The 14961-nt window shown below is 40.8% G+C and overlaps 1 long non-coding RNA gene and 1 pseudogene across 1 annotated transcript in view; one reads left to right on the top strand and one right to left on the bottom strand.

Annotated features, from left to right (window-relative positions):
• LOC132534311 (uncharacterized) overlaps positions 1-14761 on the bottom strand; it is a 59770-nt gene extending 45009 nt beyond the window's left edge. Inside the window, exon 1 of the long non-coding RNA XR_009546034.1 lies at positions 14623-14761. This is a non-coding gene — a long non-coding RNA (uncharacterized LOC132534311). The remainder of the gene's footprint in view (positions 1-14622) is intronic.
• Positions 1152-9983, top strand: LOC132534346 (nascent polypeptide-associated complex subunit alpha-like; annotated as a pseudogene).
• Positions 14762-14961: the final 200 nt, after the last annotated feature.

Here is a 14961-nt window from a genome sequence, read left to right on the forward strand (position 1 = left end):
CTCCAGATTTTCCTCCTTGTCAGTGACGGGGCAAAAACAAAAGTTCCTGGTTATGGACAGTCTGGGTCCTGGTGGAACTGGGGTTCAGGGGCCTTTGGTCATCTTCTCCTAATGTTTCTCCTCCTGGGACTATGAATCAAAATTCCTCTGCGGGTGTTATGGAAGAAGTTCTGATAATATTGCATTTCTACGGGTGTATCTTCCCTACTCTGAGATATTAATAACCGAAAATAATTGAAACAGTTTATAAAACTAGTACAATGTCCTGACATTTAAGGAAAATATAGAGCTATGTGATCTAAAGTCTCAGAACCACAAACTTAAAATATCACTTACTTGGATTAATTACATACATTTATGAAGACCTCAGTATGAAGTATATAAAGGAGAAAAAAAGATTAAGATGAGGCCTTTCAATTTTCTGAGAAAAGCCATAAAGTAGGTAACTTGTAGTCTGATCCTCCAACCATATAACCTATGCCTTATCATCCACCATACTCTCACCTGTCTGCCTTCCTGATGCCATGTTGTAGGGGAGATCCTACCTCCTAAGACCAATTTTTCCACGTGTGCTGCAAATTTCTTCTTCAATTGCTTTCCATTGGACTTCACTTTCTGCTTATCTAACCTCTTCTCACTGTATTTTTTTTTTTTTTTTTTTTTTTTTTGCCTCCAGTCTCTAGGAACTGGTGTCAGCACTATGAATCCACCATTTCTGGCAGATGATGATGATGATTTGACAGGACAGAGAGAAATTGAGAGGGGAGGATAGATAGAGGGAGAGAAAGACACCTGCAGACCTGCTTCACCACTTGTGAGGTGACCCCCCCACACACACAGGTGGGGAGCCGGGACTGGAACAGGGATCCTTGAGAGGGTCTTTGCTCTTCACATTAGGTGTGCTTAATCTAGTGTGCTACCACCAGACCCCCTCCTTCAAGTAATTCTCCCCCTCACTTTTCCTTTCTAACAGTATTGAAACATACTTACGGTTCTTTTGTTTGTTTGTTTGTTTTGGTTTGGTTTGGTTTCATCCAAGGCACACACAGCACTCGTACGCTCACAACTAAGCTTTATGAACCGTGCAAACTTAATTTTCTCATTTCCTGTTCACTCTGTCCCTTTTATAAAACACATTATGCATTTCAAACATGTATGTACAACTCGGCTGCAATCACATTCTGTCTAAACCACTCTTGTTGAGACCACCTACCAGTGATATTCCTATTGCTGATGCCAATGACTGCGTTAAAACTGTATCTTCCCTGGCATCTCGGCATTCTATACACTGGTGTGTCGTCTTTTCCTCGTGCTGCTAGGCCACTCTCTTCTCCCAGGTGCCCTCTATCTTCTCTGCCATTACCTCCCACTCTCTTTTAGCATCTCACCCTCTTCTGCACTGACTAAGTGATAGACCTCTTCAGTAAACTATTTGAAATGTTCCCTTTTTTCTCTTTCACAGCATTCACTTACAATCTCAACCACTCCTATGAATCACTTCTGCATAGACAACTCCCAGCAGAAACACCCAGTCCAAAGCCAGATTTTGAAACCCAAAACAAACAAACCAAAAAGCTAATTGACAGTTGTACATCTCCACTTAGATATAGCACATAACTGAAATTCAACTGAAAAAAACCTTAAATGTGCCCAGCACAAAATGCCCAGTGAAGCATTCCTGCTACAGAGCAGGAGCTGCCACAGCCGCAGGCTCAGACAGCATCTGGGTCAGAATCTGACAGCGATGAGTGAGGACCAGAGCTTGAGGGACAGGATTCCACACAAGCAACCACACCACAGGCTCAGCTGAAATCCATGAAGAACCAGTGAGCAAAGCAAAACAGAGCTGGAGTGAAAAGAAGACTCAAAAGGTTTTGTCCAAACTGGGTCTTCAGCAGGTAATGGGTTACTAGAGTTACTATCCGGAAATCAAAGAATACCCTCTTTGTCATCACAAAGCCAGATGTCTACAAAAGCCCAGCATCAGATTCCTACACAGTTTTTGGAGAAGCAAAGAGGGAGGATTTGTCTCAGCAAGCACAGCTGTCAGCTGCTGAGAAATTCCAAGTTCCAGGTGAGGCTGTCGCAAACATTCAAGAAAGCATGCAAAGTTCAACTGTGCAAGGAAAGAGTGAAGAGGAGGAGGCTGACGAAACTGGTATAGAAGTTAAGGACAGAGAACTTTTGGGGGGATGGGATATTCCAAAAGAGTATCTGTATTTGTGGTTTGAAATGTGTACTGTTTCTATCATTAATAAAGTTATAGCTTCTTCTTGTATTTAAAAAAAAAAGGGGAGGTTGAATTTATTTTTCTACCCCAGACTTCTCTCTGCTAGTATTTCCCATTGAAAAACAAACAAACAACCTCACATTCTCTCTCCATTTCCTTTGTCAGTTAGCAGGGAGAAAGACTGGACCAAAGCATAAACTATTTGTTCAACATTTTATTCAATGGTATATTCTATTCCTAGGGCAGCTTATAGCAAATCACCAAATAGCTTTGGTGTTCAAAAAAAATGTTATTCTCTTATATTTCTGAAGGCTAGATATTTGAAATCAAGTTATCAGCAGGTTCCTTTGAAGTCTCAAAAGAGGAAAACATCCTTACCTCTTCCAGTTTCCAGTCACCTCAGGCATTCTTTGTACAACTGGTCCCCCTGTCTTTACATACCCTGCCCTTTGTTTCTGTATTCTTTGTCTCCATATTCTCTCTCTCCCCCTCTCTTTTTTAACCCCCTTATGTACCTCTTGTCTAACTTTACTCTGTCTATATTTTTAAAATTTTATTTATAAAATGGAAATATTGACAAGACTATAGGAGAGGGGTACATGTCCACAAAATTCCCACCCCCAGAACTCTGTATCCAATCCCCTCCCTTGATAGCTTCCCTATTCTTTATCCTTCTGGGAGTACAGAATCAGGATCATTATGGGGTGCAGAAGGTGGAAGGTCTGTCATGGGCCCCTTGGAATATACCTAAAATAGACCTATTAGCTTTTTCCAAAACAGAAACCCCTACTCTTCATCTGCAATGTTCTTGCCTTTAAGTGCATCATTAGTCAACAATTTTTTTCTGCTTTATATCTTAACTCTTTTTCAGCCACCAGGTTCCAGATGCTACCATGATGCCAACTTGACTTCCCTTGGCAGATGATCCGACTAATATGTCCTGGAGCCCCACTTCCTCAGAGCCCCAATCCACTAGGGAAAGAGAGAGACAGGCTGGGAGTACGGATCGACCTGTCAACGCCCATATCAGCGAGGAAGCAATTACAGAAGCCAAACTCTTTTTATTTTTACCAGAGCACTACTCAGCTGTACATTATGGTGGTAAAGGGGATTGAACCTGAGACCTCAGAGCCTCATTCATGAAAGTATCTTGCATAACCATTATGCTATCTACCTTGCCCTTGTTTATTTATTGCCACCAGGATTTTTTTTTTTTTTTTTTTTTTACACCAGGATTAATCTTGGGCTTGGTGTCTGCATTATGACTCCATATTACCGGCAGTCATTTTCCCTTCCTTTTCTTTCTTTCTTTCTTTCTTTCTTTCTTTCTTTCTTTCTTTCTTTCTTTCTTTCTTTCTTTCTCTTCTTTCTTTTTTTTTTGTTGTTGATAGGATAGAGAGACATTGAGAGGGGAAGTAGTGATAGGGAGAGAGACAGACAGAGGGACACTGGGGCACGTACTGCAGCCCTGTTTCACCACCCATGAAGCATCCCTCCTATATCTCTGTATTCTCTACTCTTCTTATGAGGACATCTGAGGTTATGTTTACGACTCGTTCTAAATCCAGAATGACTTTATCTCAGAATTTCAAACTAATTATTTATGTAAAGGTTCTGTTTCCAAATAAATGAAGTTGTGGGCAGACATGAATCTTTAAGGATGCTATTCAGCTTACTAAAGAATGGCTGGGTAGAGTAGGGTGGGGAAAAGTGTCCTAACTTAAAATATATAGATAAGATATATATTCAGTTTTAAATTTTTATTGCCACCAGGGATTTCGCTGGGGCTCACTGCCCACACAACGAATCCACTAACCTGGCAGTCATTTTTATTTTATTTTCCCTTTCTTTCTCACCATGTAAATGTAATTCTAGCTTTTATAATTGCCTTTATTGCCCCCCATGTCTGTTCCTCCTTCTTTCCATCCTTCTTTCCATCGTTCCTTCCTTCCTTCCTTCCTCCCTTCCTTTCTTACTGTTTTGATAGAGACAAAGAGATTGAGAGGGAAGAGGGAAATAGAGAGTGAGAAAGAGAGACACCACTCATGAGGCTCTACAGATGGGGAACAAGGGCTTGAACTTGGATCCTTGCACATTATAATGTGTGCACTGTACTGGGTATACCACTGGCCAACACTCATTTGTTTTTAAATATTTATTTTATTTCATGAAATGGGGGGGGGCGTCAGAGAATTATTCTGGCACAGGTCACGCTAAGGATCAAAATGTGGACCTTGTGTTTGTAAACGCAGCACTCTACCTGTGGGACCACCTCCCAGCTAGTGCTCACCTTATATCCCTAGTAAATTACTGCTAGAAATCTGGTAGCCCAACTACAAGGAAAATAAGATGAGGCCCAACTTTTAAAACTTAGGGTTCAGTCCATTGCCACAGTAACTTTATAGTGGACCCAGACTGTCTTCTGTTCCTTCTAATCATAAGCACCACTGATTGTAATGAAAGTACTGATTCTTTTTTTATTATTATTTTTATTTACAAAAAGGAAACACTGACAAAAAACATAGGATAAGAGGGGTACAACTCCACACAGTTCCCACCACCAGAACTCAGTATCCCACCCCTCCCTGATAGCTTTCCTATTCTTTATCCCTCTGGGAGTATGGACCCACGGTCATTATGGGGTGCAGAAGGTGGAAGGTCTGGCTTCTGTAATTGCTTCCCCATTGAACATGGGTGTTGGCAGCTGGATCCATACTCCCAGCCTGTCTCTCTCTTTCCCCAGTAGGGCAGGGCTCTGGGGAAGTGGGTCTCCAGGACACATTGGTGGGGTCATCTGCCCAGGGAAGTTTGGTTGACATCATGTTGATCCTGAAATGTCCTACCAGCAGGGTTATAGTATCATTGATTTAAATAGTACTACACCACTGTCTTACTTCTTACATTTTGTCAGAACCCAGCAGCCATCAATCTATGCTAATTGAGCCTGTTGGTTACTTGTTTGCCCTAGTCTACACTTTGAATCATCCCTTTGTTTATTTTCCTTCTTCTGAAAAAGCCCTCTTTGTGGTCTAAGTAGATGGAGTGGAACCAGGAGTTAATGTGTAAAGTTTTTCATCTTTAGAGAGTTTTGTTTCAAGCTAACTCCAGGTCACATGTACAAGAAGTTCAGTTTTTGTTTGGATAGAATGCTTCAGTTTGGAGAGAATGAACAGGAAATGCTATATTCCAGCCCCCAGGCAACAGCTTCTGCTTGTCAAAACTTTCTTGACAATAAGGTCACAGACATTTAGTCAGGGTGGCTCTGGGAAGTAATTTGCAAATTATGCTAAGAGCAGCAACAAGAAATGGTTTATTATTAACCTACAAATGATAGGAGCACACTAGCAGAAACCAGATGGTAAAAGACCTCTCACCCAAGTCCCCATAGTCAGGAGACTATGCCTATTAGAAAGAGACTTACATGGAAGGAAAGTCAAGGTCAGAATTGAAATCACCCTCTCTGCAAATCAACTCTCTGGGCAAGATAAACAATAACTGCTACCCAAGTTGTGGAGGTTGGTAGCCAGAAAATAAAGTGAAGGATGCTTTGAAGAATCTAGTGCAGCACTCTCAAGTTTGAGCAGTGAAGCAAACATGGAGGGCCAGAGCAGGGTCACTTTCAAGTTAGTCCTTTCTAAATAAAGACGTATACAAAGGCTCCATGAGGGGGTCAGGTGGTAGCGCAGCACAAGGAACAGTGGAAGAATCCTGGTTCGAGACCCCGGCTCCCCACCTGCAGGGGGTTCACCTCATGGGCGGTGAAGCAGGTCTGCAGGTGTCTGTCTTTCTCTCTCCCTCTCTGTCTCCGCCCCTCTCTCCATTTCTCTCTGTCCTATCCAACAATGACCACAATAATAATAATGACAACAACAAGGGCAACAAAATGGGGAAAATAGCCTCCAGGAGCAGTGGGTTCATAGTGCAGGCACCGAGCCCCAGCAATAACTCTGGAGGCAATAAACAAACAAACAAACAAACAAACATTTTTTTAAAAGGAGCCACGAAGCATGACTGCAGCTATTGTAGACATAGTTTGACAGATACACACTTTGGGGTCTGAATAAAGGAACTTCTGGTCATTCCTGAAGACTCATTTAAAAATGTCTTGATATCAAGGAGCTGGTGTTTATTTCTTTTACTCCCAGAATTTAATTCATATTTTTCCTTTGCTATTAAAGCAACCTTGAGTGGATCTGACTGAACTATAGGCTCTAATCTTATAAGCCCCGATCCCTTTCCTGAATTCAGAAGAGGCACTGTTGGAGACCCAAATACCATCCAGTGCCATGATTTTAAATTTCTGATTAATTTACTATGCTCCACTTTCTTAGTTGTATCAGATTATAGCTACAGTGTCAATGTATATATATATATATATATATATATATATATATATATTTTTTTTTTTTTTTTTTTTTTTTTTTTTTTTGGCCTCCAGGTTTATTGCTGGGGTTCGGTGCTGACACTATGAATCCTGGTGGCCATTTTTTCCATTTTAGTGGACAGGACAGAGAAAAACTGAGAGAGGAAGGGGAGCGAGTGAGAGAGAGAGAAAGAGAGAGAGAGAGAGAGAGAGGCTTGTTGACCTGCCTCACCACTTGTGAAGCATCCCCCCTGCATGTGGGCAGCCAGGGATTTGCATGGGCCTTACACTTAGTACTATGTTCACTTAACTGTGCGTACAACTGTCTGGCCCCTGACTGTCAATATCTTTAAAGATAAAAGATGATAGATGAAGTACTTCCCTCTTTTTAAGCATCCTAATGCTCTCCTCTAAAAAAGAAATTGCACATACCTGAATCATACATTCTATCCAGGCCAAGTAATCAATCATTCATGGGACAAAAATGGAAACTATTAAGCCAATTGCAAAGCACTGCCACTGAGAAAATTAATGAATTCTTAATGGTGTTCCCTTCCCCACCCAAGTCACCCTGTTAGTTACTGTCTTCAGAGGATGGTAGCCTATTCTCAGAGGCACACAATCGTAGTACATTGCTTTGTTATTAGTAATGCCATTTGTGTCTCAACCAGGAAGAAATCTGATGTCAAGTTGGGGGGGGGGGTGTTCTTTTTCTTGAATTAGCCTTTCTTTTTGTGACACCATCAAAAAAATTGAGGACACAGCTAATTTCCCAAGTCTTTGCCAGGCTTGCAAAGAATGATTCAAGTAAATCACTGGATGCCTTTATCTCTGAGTGACTCACATTGCCGAGAGCCTGCTTTTATGGGTTTGAAACTCAGCTAAGTTCTCACTGCCTCCTTTGTCTTCTTACATAGGCTTAAATGAGCTCAAAATTTGTAGTGGGGGGAATAAAATTTGTTATTAGTTGTATCCCATAAAATTTTATGTCTACTTGATTGAATGTAATTATTACACTAATGTGATTTTTTTTCTGCAAATGGAAATATAATCTTGACATAATTCTTCAAAAGTTGACTCTCTGATAAGACCCCATTAAAAAGAGCATCTGCTTTATCTGTCAAAAGGAAGAGCTCATTTTTCATTAATCAGATTTTTCAGATATTATAATATGCAGGCAAGTGTGATTAAGTAGATTTTAATATAACATTTTAGAAGATAATGTTATAAAAACCAAAGTTCACATGAGAAAATTGCAAAGGTGGTATTTAGTTAAATGTTTATATTACAATCAAATTACTAAAATCTACATTTTCTCAAGTAAGATAAAACTATTTTCACTCTTATTTGAAAAGAAAAAAGTTCAACTGAATACTATAAGCTTATCCTCTTTTTATAAAGCCGATTCAAAGACCGAAACCTTCTGTTTGAAGTTAATTCCAATGAACAATATTTATCCTTTCTTCTGAGTAAGTTTCTGAATAGATATGTTTATGCATGGTGAATCAATGGTCCTGCTTCTCTCTTCTCTCATATATATATATGAATGAAAAAATATGCAAGACCCCAGCACCAATTAAGGTAAGGATCCTGCAGAATTATAAATCATATGGAATTTTCAAATGACCATTTTAAAAAAAAATGTTTTTAAGGAGGCTGGGTGGTGGCACACCTGGTTGAGCCCATATGTTACAATGTCCAAGGACCCGGTTCTCCACCTGCAGGGGGAAAGCTTTGCAAGTGGTGAAGCAGTGTTGAAGGGGTCTCTCTGTCTCTCTTCCTATTTTTCTCCCCTTCTCCCTTTATTTCTGGCTGTCTTTATCCAATAAATAAATAATTTTTTAAAAAATGTAAGTTACAAATGATCTTTATATTAATGTCACCTTTCATAAGTAATTTACTATATGTGCATAGTAAATTTAATGTATAGTCAGTGCCCATAAAATCTTGTATAGATTGGGAGTCCAGAGGTAGCGCAGCAGGTTAAGCGCACGTGGCGCAAAACACAAGGACTGGCGCAAGCCCCTGGCTCCCCACCTGCAGGGGAGTCGCTTCACAGGCAGTGAAGCAGGTCTGCAGGTGTCTATCTTTCTCTCCCCCTCTGTCTTCCCCTCCTCTCTCCATTTCCCTCTGTCCTATCCAACAACAATAAAACAACAAGGGCAACAAAAGGGAATAAATAATAAATAAATATTTTTAAAGAAATCTTCTATAGATCAAATCAAGTTAAGCAGGAGAACCATAAAGATAAGAGCTATCAGCTAGCTAAGTTGTCATCAAAAACACTCACTTACCCAAACAGGTTATATGACCATGTAAACAAGAAACATGACTTTACCAGCTTTTGCTCGAGCCCTATAACTAATATGCAGGAGGGCTCAAAAGAATTGTCTAGGAAGTTAGTGTCAGAGTTGAGAATAGGGCTAGAAAGCTGGATAAGAGTAGACAGTAGCGGGAGTCGGGCTGTAGCGCAGCGGGTTAAGCGCAGGTGGCGCAAAGCACAAGGACCGGCATAAGGATCCCGGTTCGAACCCCGGCTCCTCACCTGCAGGGGAGTCGCTTCACAGGCGGTGAAGCAGGTCTGCAGGTGTCTATCTTTCTCTCCTCCTCTCTGTCTTCCCCTCCTCTCTCCATTTCTCTCTGTCCTATCCAACAACGACAACAACATTAATAACTACAACAATAAAACAACAAGGGCAACAAAAGGGAATAAATAAATAAAATAAATATTTTTTTAAAAAAAGAGTAGACAGTAGCTCCCAAATATGGGAAAATATGTAAATACCATTAGCTGTAAACCCCATTGATCTGACCTAGGACACATGTCTGTCGTACTTAGCACATGAACCTGTGTAACCTCTGCATCCCCGCCAGTCTAAACTCTCATTCCATGGTCATAACTGGGAACATCCTAGGCTGCACTCACTCATTTTAGGACCCGTCTTCCTCGAGTGGCAGAGTAAGATGACCCAGCCTCCCTGTGGAGAGTGGGGCAGCCCCTCCCATTGTTTTCTACATTGTGGACAAGGTCCAGTAGAGGCCCACAAGAGGGTTTATGATGTTGTTCCTAATGGAGATGACCGGTGACGATGGAAAGAGGGTCTGTTAGAGGTCTCGGCCCATCATATCTATGTGGGAATCCCAGGATTCCTTGACTATTGCCCTGGATGATGGGGTGGCCTGACAGTGACCAAAAGGGTCATCCTTAAAGTGTGCCGGTCTGGTCTCTTGCTCTTATCCAGCTTTTGTAGTCCTTAATTTATCCCACAGGGTTAGCTTAGAGTGATTGAGGGAAATGAAATAGGAAGTAGGTCAAGAGGGTATCTAGGTCTAAGCAGAAAATATTTGATTAAGTACTTTATATTGTCTCTTTTAGGTCTTGCTACTTGATTGCTGCACTTATTGAGTCACTGTAGAGTATCGAGCACTTTTACTTTAAGGTATATATTTTTCCCTAATGTTTGCATGCATGTGCACATATCCCCTGTCTCATGTGCCCTGATACATGGGCCCCTTGGAATATGCCTCAAATAGACTTCCAGCTTCTTCCAACATGAAGACCCCAAATCTCATCTGCTATATTATTTCCCTTCGGTTCCTGATTATTAAATAATTTCTTCTGCTTTATATCTTGTGCTTTCCAGCCACCAAGTTGCAAATACTACCATGATACCAACCTGACTTCCCTGGACAGACGACCTCACCAATGTGTCCTAGATCCCCACGACCTCACCAATGTGTCTTAGATCCCCACCTCTCCAGAGCCCTACCTGACTAGGACAAGATAGAAACAGGCTGGGGGATGGATCAACCTGCCAATGCCCATGTCCAATGGAGGGGCAATTACAGAAACTAGACTTTCTACCCTCTGCACCCCATAAAGATCGTTGGTCCATACTCCCAGAAGGATTAAAAATAGGAAAGCTTCCAGTGGAAAGGATGGTACGTGAAACTCTGGTGGTGGGAAATGTTGTGGAATTTTACCCCTCTTATCTCACAATCTTGTTGATGATTATTAAATCACTAATAAAATTATAAAAAAACAAGATGAATTTCTCATTCTTGTAAATAAGAATACTTGCTACTGTCATTTACATATTAATTGATAGATATTAACATTTAATTATTATTTATTTTGTCAAGTTCTTGCATTTGGAAGCCTGCCAATCATAAATGTAACTTTTACTCAAGAGGTTGAAATGCCACACCCAATACTTTCAATATATATATATAGTACACTAAAGCTCAAACTGCCTATTATGACTATGAATCTAATTCATCAAACTGTATTTAAGCACAGAGAAGAAAGAGTTTTAGAATGCTTGAGTTGGGGATGAAATAGATTTAAGTTTCACCTAAGTCCAGGGAACCAAGTGATAATGCACCTGGTTGAGCACACACATTAACCGGGTCAAGGCCCACCCCCTGTGTAAAGGAGGAAAGCTCCCCAGTGTCCCACAAGTGTGTTTCTCTCTCTCCTCCACTTTCTTCCTTTCCCCCCTCAATATCTCTCTATCCTATAAAATTAAATTAAAATTTAAAAAAACAAAGATAGTTGTTTTTAATTTTCATCTAAGTTGAAAAATTACTATAAAGTAGGGCATTTACCAACTTTATAATTTCCACTAAATTTTTTTCTGATCTCTAAATCATGGTTTTTCAAATTGAAAGTGAGATAATAAACATTATTTCAGAATTTTATTGTACAGTTAAATAAATGAACATCTGTATAAGTAAACTACGTATAAGTCACTAATGGCCATTAGTGATTTGTAGGGCTGCATTGGATCGACCTTCTCGTGGTGCATCCCATGAGTACCCATTCATTGGGGAAACTGACGATCCTTCCTAGCCGACTGAATCCACATGGATCCCAGTCACTTTCAAAGCCAGCAACAAGCAGCCCCTGACAGCATTCAACCTGATGCTGTTGACTGGCTACGGAAGAAGGGCAAACGCTAGAAGAAGTGATTTGTACATAGTAAGCACTGCAGTTACGAGTAGAAGTCTGTATTTTTAGATCAACTTAATTATTAATGACACCTTATTTTTTATAGTGACTGATATCCTCAAATTAACATTTTCTTAAAACAAAAATATATTTCCTTTGATAATAAAATAATTCCTATAAGAGGACTAATGAAAAAACCGTAGGAGTTAGTGTCATACAATTCATGGCTCTTCAACAAGTGGAATGGTACAGGTGACGTGCAGGTTGTTGCTATGTTTATGTCTTAAGGGTTTTGAACAAGCTCACTTAAACTTCCCTGCTTGTTTCTGATCTTACCGTTTCTTTACACAAAATAAACTTTAGTCACCTAATTCAAAATGCAATATGGGGGCGGGGGGATGCATAAGATTAAACCGATGAGTTCATGAGAAAAAATAACCTGAGATGACAACACTTTAGTCACTGAGGTTCCGCAAAACAGGATGTTCTTTCCACACCACCTCTTCCTCTCATTCACTGGGGATGACGAGTTACAGGACTTTGGTGCCTGGCAACTTATGATCCCAGAAGGAACTTGGCATGGCTATCAACTAGAAATATGCATTAAGTTTGTTTCTTTTAGTTTTTGGGTTTTGTTTTGTTTTGTTGTAGAGGTTTCCAGAGAAATCTAACTTCCTATAAAAGTTTAACTTTAAGCCCATGAAGGACCTAACTATAAGAGAATACAAGTTAATAAGACGGTCAAGAACTATTGTTATAGAACTGGCAAAAGAATTCACTCAGAAGCCCTCTTCTTTTCCATGTTCTTGACTCAGGCTCAAGTCCAGCCTCCACCAAGCTGAAGGAAGCGTCAGTGCTGTGATTTCTCCCCCTACCCTCCCCATATACACACACACACACCACTCACATCCACCCCTGCCCTTTTTTCTCTGAGAAAGACAACCCTGAGCAGTAAAGCACCAGTCTATTACCTATCCTATTCAAACCCTCCCAAAGAATTAGAAGTGAGGGAATACTTCTTTTTTTATTTTATTTTATTTATTTATTCCCTTTTGTTGCCCTTATTGTTTTATTGTTGTAGTTATTATTGATGTCATTGTTGTTGGATAGGACAGAGAGAAATGGAGAGAGGAGGGGAAGACAGAGAGGGGGAGAGAAAGACAGACACCTGCAGACCTGCTTCACCGCCTGTGAAGGGACCTGCCTGCAGGTGGGGAGCCGGGGGTTCGAAAGGGATCCTGACGCCGGTCCTTGAGCTTAGTGCCACCTGTGCTTAACCCGCTGCGCTACAGCCTGACTCCCGAGGGAATATTTCTTAAAACTTTCTATGAGGCCAACAGCAGCTGATATAAGAAGCTAACAAACATCATACGCAAAAAAGAAAACTATAAGTCAATAAATATCAATAAATGTCCAACACAATTTCAAATAAACAGGAAAATATCATGTTAATGAAGTTCCTGCAGCACAGTTATGTTCACACAAATTCACTAAACTACTATATGTCCAAAACTCTTAAAATCATACAAGTTTCATTGGTTTAATCCCCCCCTGCTTAACACTGTATTCTATAACCACTGTTAACTAAGCACCGCCCTGCCTCTAGGGCACTGGTTTAATCCTCACTGATTTGCTCGCTTTTTCCTTCTCCCCACCCCCTATCCTACGTACATCCTCTTCCGACCTGACACTTCCGCCTCAGGATATATAAGGACAGGATTGTGATTAGAGATAGCTTAGATTGTGCTGCATTCCACATGAATAAAGACTGAACTGCATACCACTCTGCCATGAGTCCCTGGTTGTCTGTTTCCCGCCAGCGAAGCTAGCCCGGCATAATGGTGCCAGAACAGGGACTGGCACTGAGAAATGTAGAGCAGTGATGGTACTATAAAGAGACTGGGGACCAGTGGAAAGTTGATGTTCACCCAACGGCTAATTAAAAGTAGGTGTCCTGGAGCTCCACTTCCCCAGAGACCCACCCTACTAGGGAAAGAGAGAGGCAGACTGGAGTATGGACCGACCAGTCAACGCCCATGTTCAGCGGGGAAGCAATTACAGAAGCCAGACCTTCTACCTTCTGCAACCCTCAATGACCCTGTGTCCATGCTCCCAGAGGGATAGAGAATGGAAAAGCTATCAGGGGAGGGGGTGGGATATGGAGATTGGGTGGTGGGAATTGTGTGCAGTTGTACCCCTCCTACCCTATGGTTTTGTTAATTTATCCTTTCTTAAATAAAAAATAAATTAAAAAATAAATTAATTAAAAAAATAAAGAAAAGAAAGTAGGATTCACAGGGCCAGTGAAATAGTTCACTTGGATAATGTGCTGCTTTGACACATGTGTTACCGAGGTTTTAGCCTGGCCCCCACCACATGGAAGGAAGCCTCTGTACTATGAGCGCCATGGCCTCTTTCTCTCTCTGTCTCTATATTTAAAAAAAAGGGGGGGATTTACATTAGTTCTCATGGATGAGAACATGAGGAGATTCATTTTCTTTGATAAATGAGTCAAAGATATGAGGAATTATAAAAATCTGATGAGGGAGTCAGGCGGCAGCGCAGAGGGTTTAGATGTAAGGATCAGGTTCAGGTGTAAGGCAGCAGCCCAGGTACTGGAGTAAGGATCCTGGTTCAAGCCCCCAGCACCCCACCTGCAGGGGAGTCACTTCACAGGTGGTGAAGCAGGTCTGCAGGTGTCTATCTTTCTCTCCCCCTCTCTGTCTTCCCCTCCTCTCTCCATTTCTCTCTGTCCTATCCAACAACGATGGCATCAGTAACAACAACAACAATAACTACAACAATAAAACAACAAGGGCAACAAAAAGGGAATAAATAAATATTTAAAAAAATAAATTAAAAAAAACCTGATGAAAACGCTTAACACCTTAATTTCCGCCCCACCAAATCTTTCATCTATCAACCTAATGACCTTCAATTTGGGCTGCTTATGCTCTTCCTGACTTTTTCAGCCAACGTTTCTGCTGGCACCTATAACAAGCCATGAGCATTGGCAACATCATGCAGAAGGAAACAGGAGGAGACAAAGTCCTGAAAAATTCACATGAAAAAAATCACCTTATGAAGTGGTCCAGGATGGCTAATCAAGCTCCAAGTAACAACGCCAAGTTGGCTTTGCTCTTTTGAAATGTATCCAAGTCAAAATCCTAAATGCTAAAGACTACGAACTCCTAAAAAGCCATAAGCTATATAGCACATAGGCTTGGTTCACTTTGAGAATTGCTGTTTTCCAGAGAGAGGTTATAATAACTGTAAGTGGTGTCATGAAAGCAATTATTTAAATATTTCTCAGCAGAAGATGACATCTCACAATTACTGCTTGACTGCATACCAGTGTCATCTGTTTTCTGTGAACACCTAGGAGTGGTGAAATCAAAGGCTTTCTGACAACACTTC

Source organism: Erinaceus europaeus, chromosome 18, assembly GCF_950295315.1.
Source record: "Erinaceus europaeus chromosome 18, mEriEur2.1, whole genome shotgun sequence".
Classification (NCBI taxonomy): Eukaryota; Metazoa; Chordata; class Mammalia; order Eulipotyphla; family Erinaceidae; genus Erinaceus; species Erinaceus europaeus.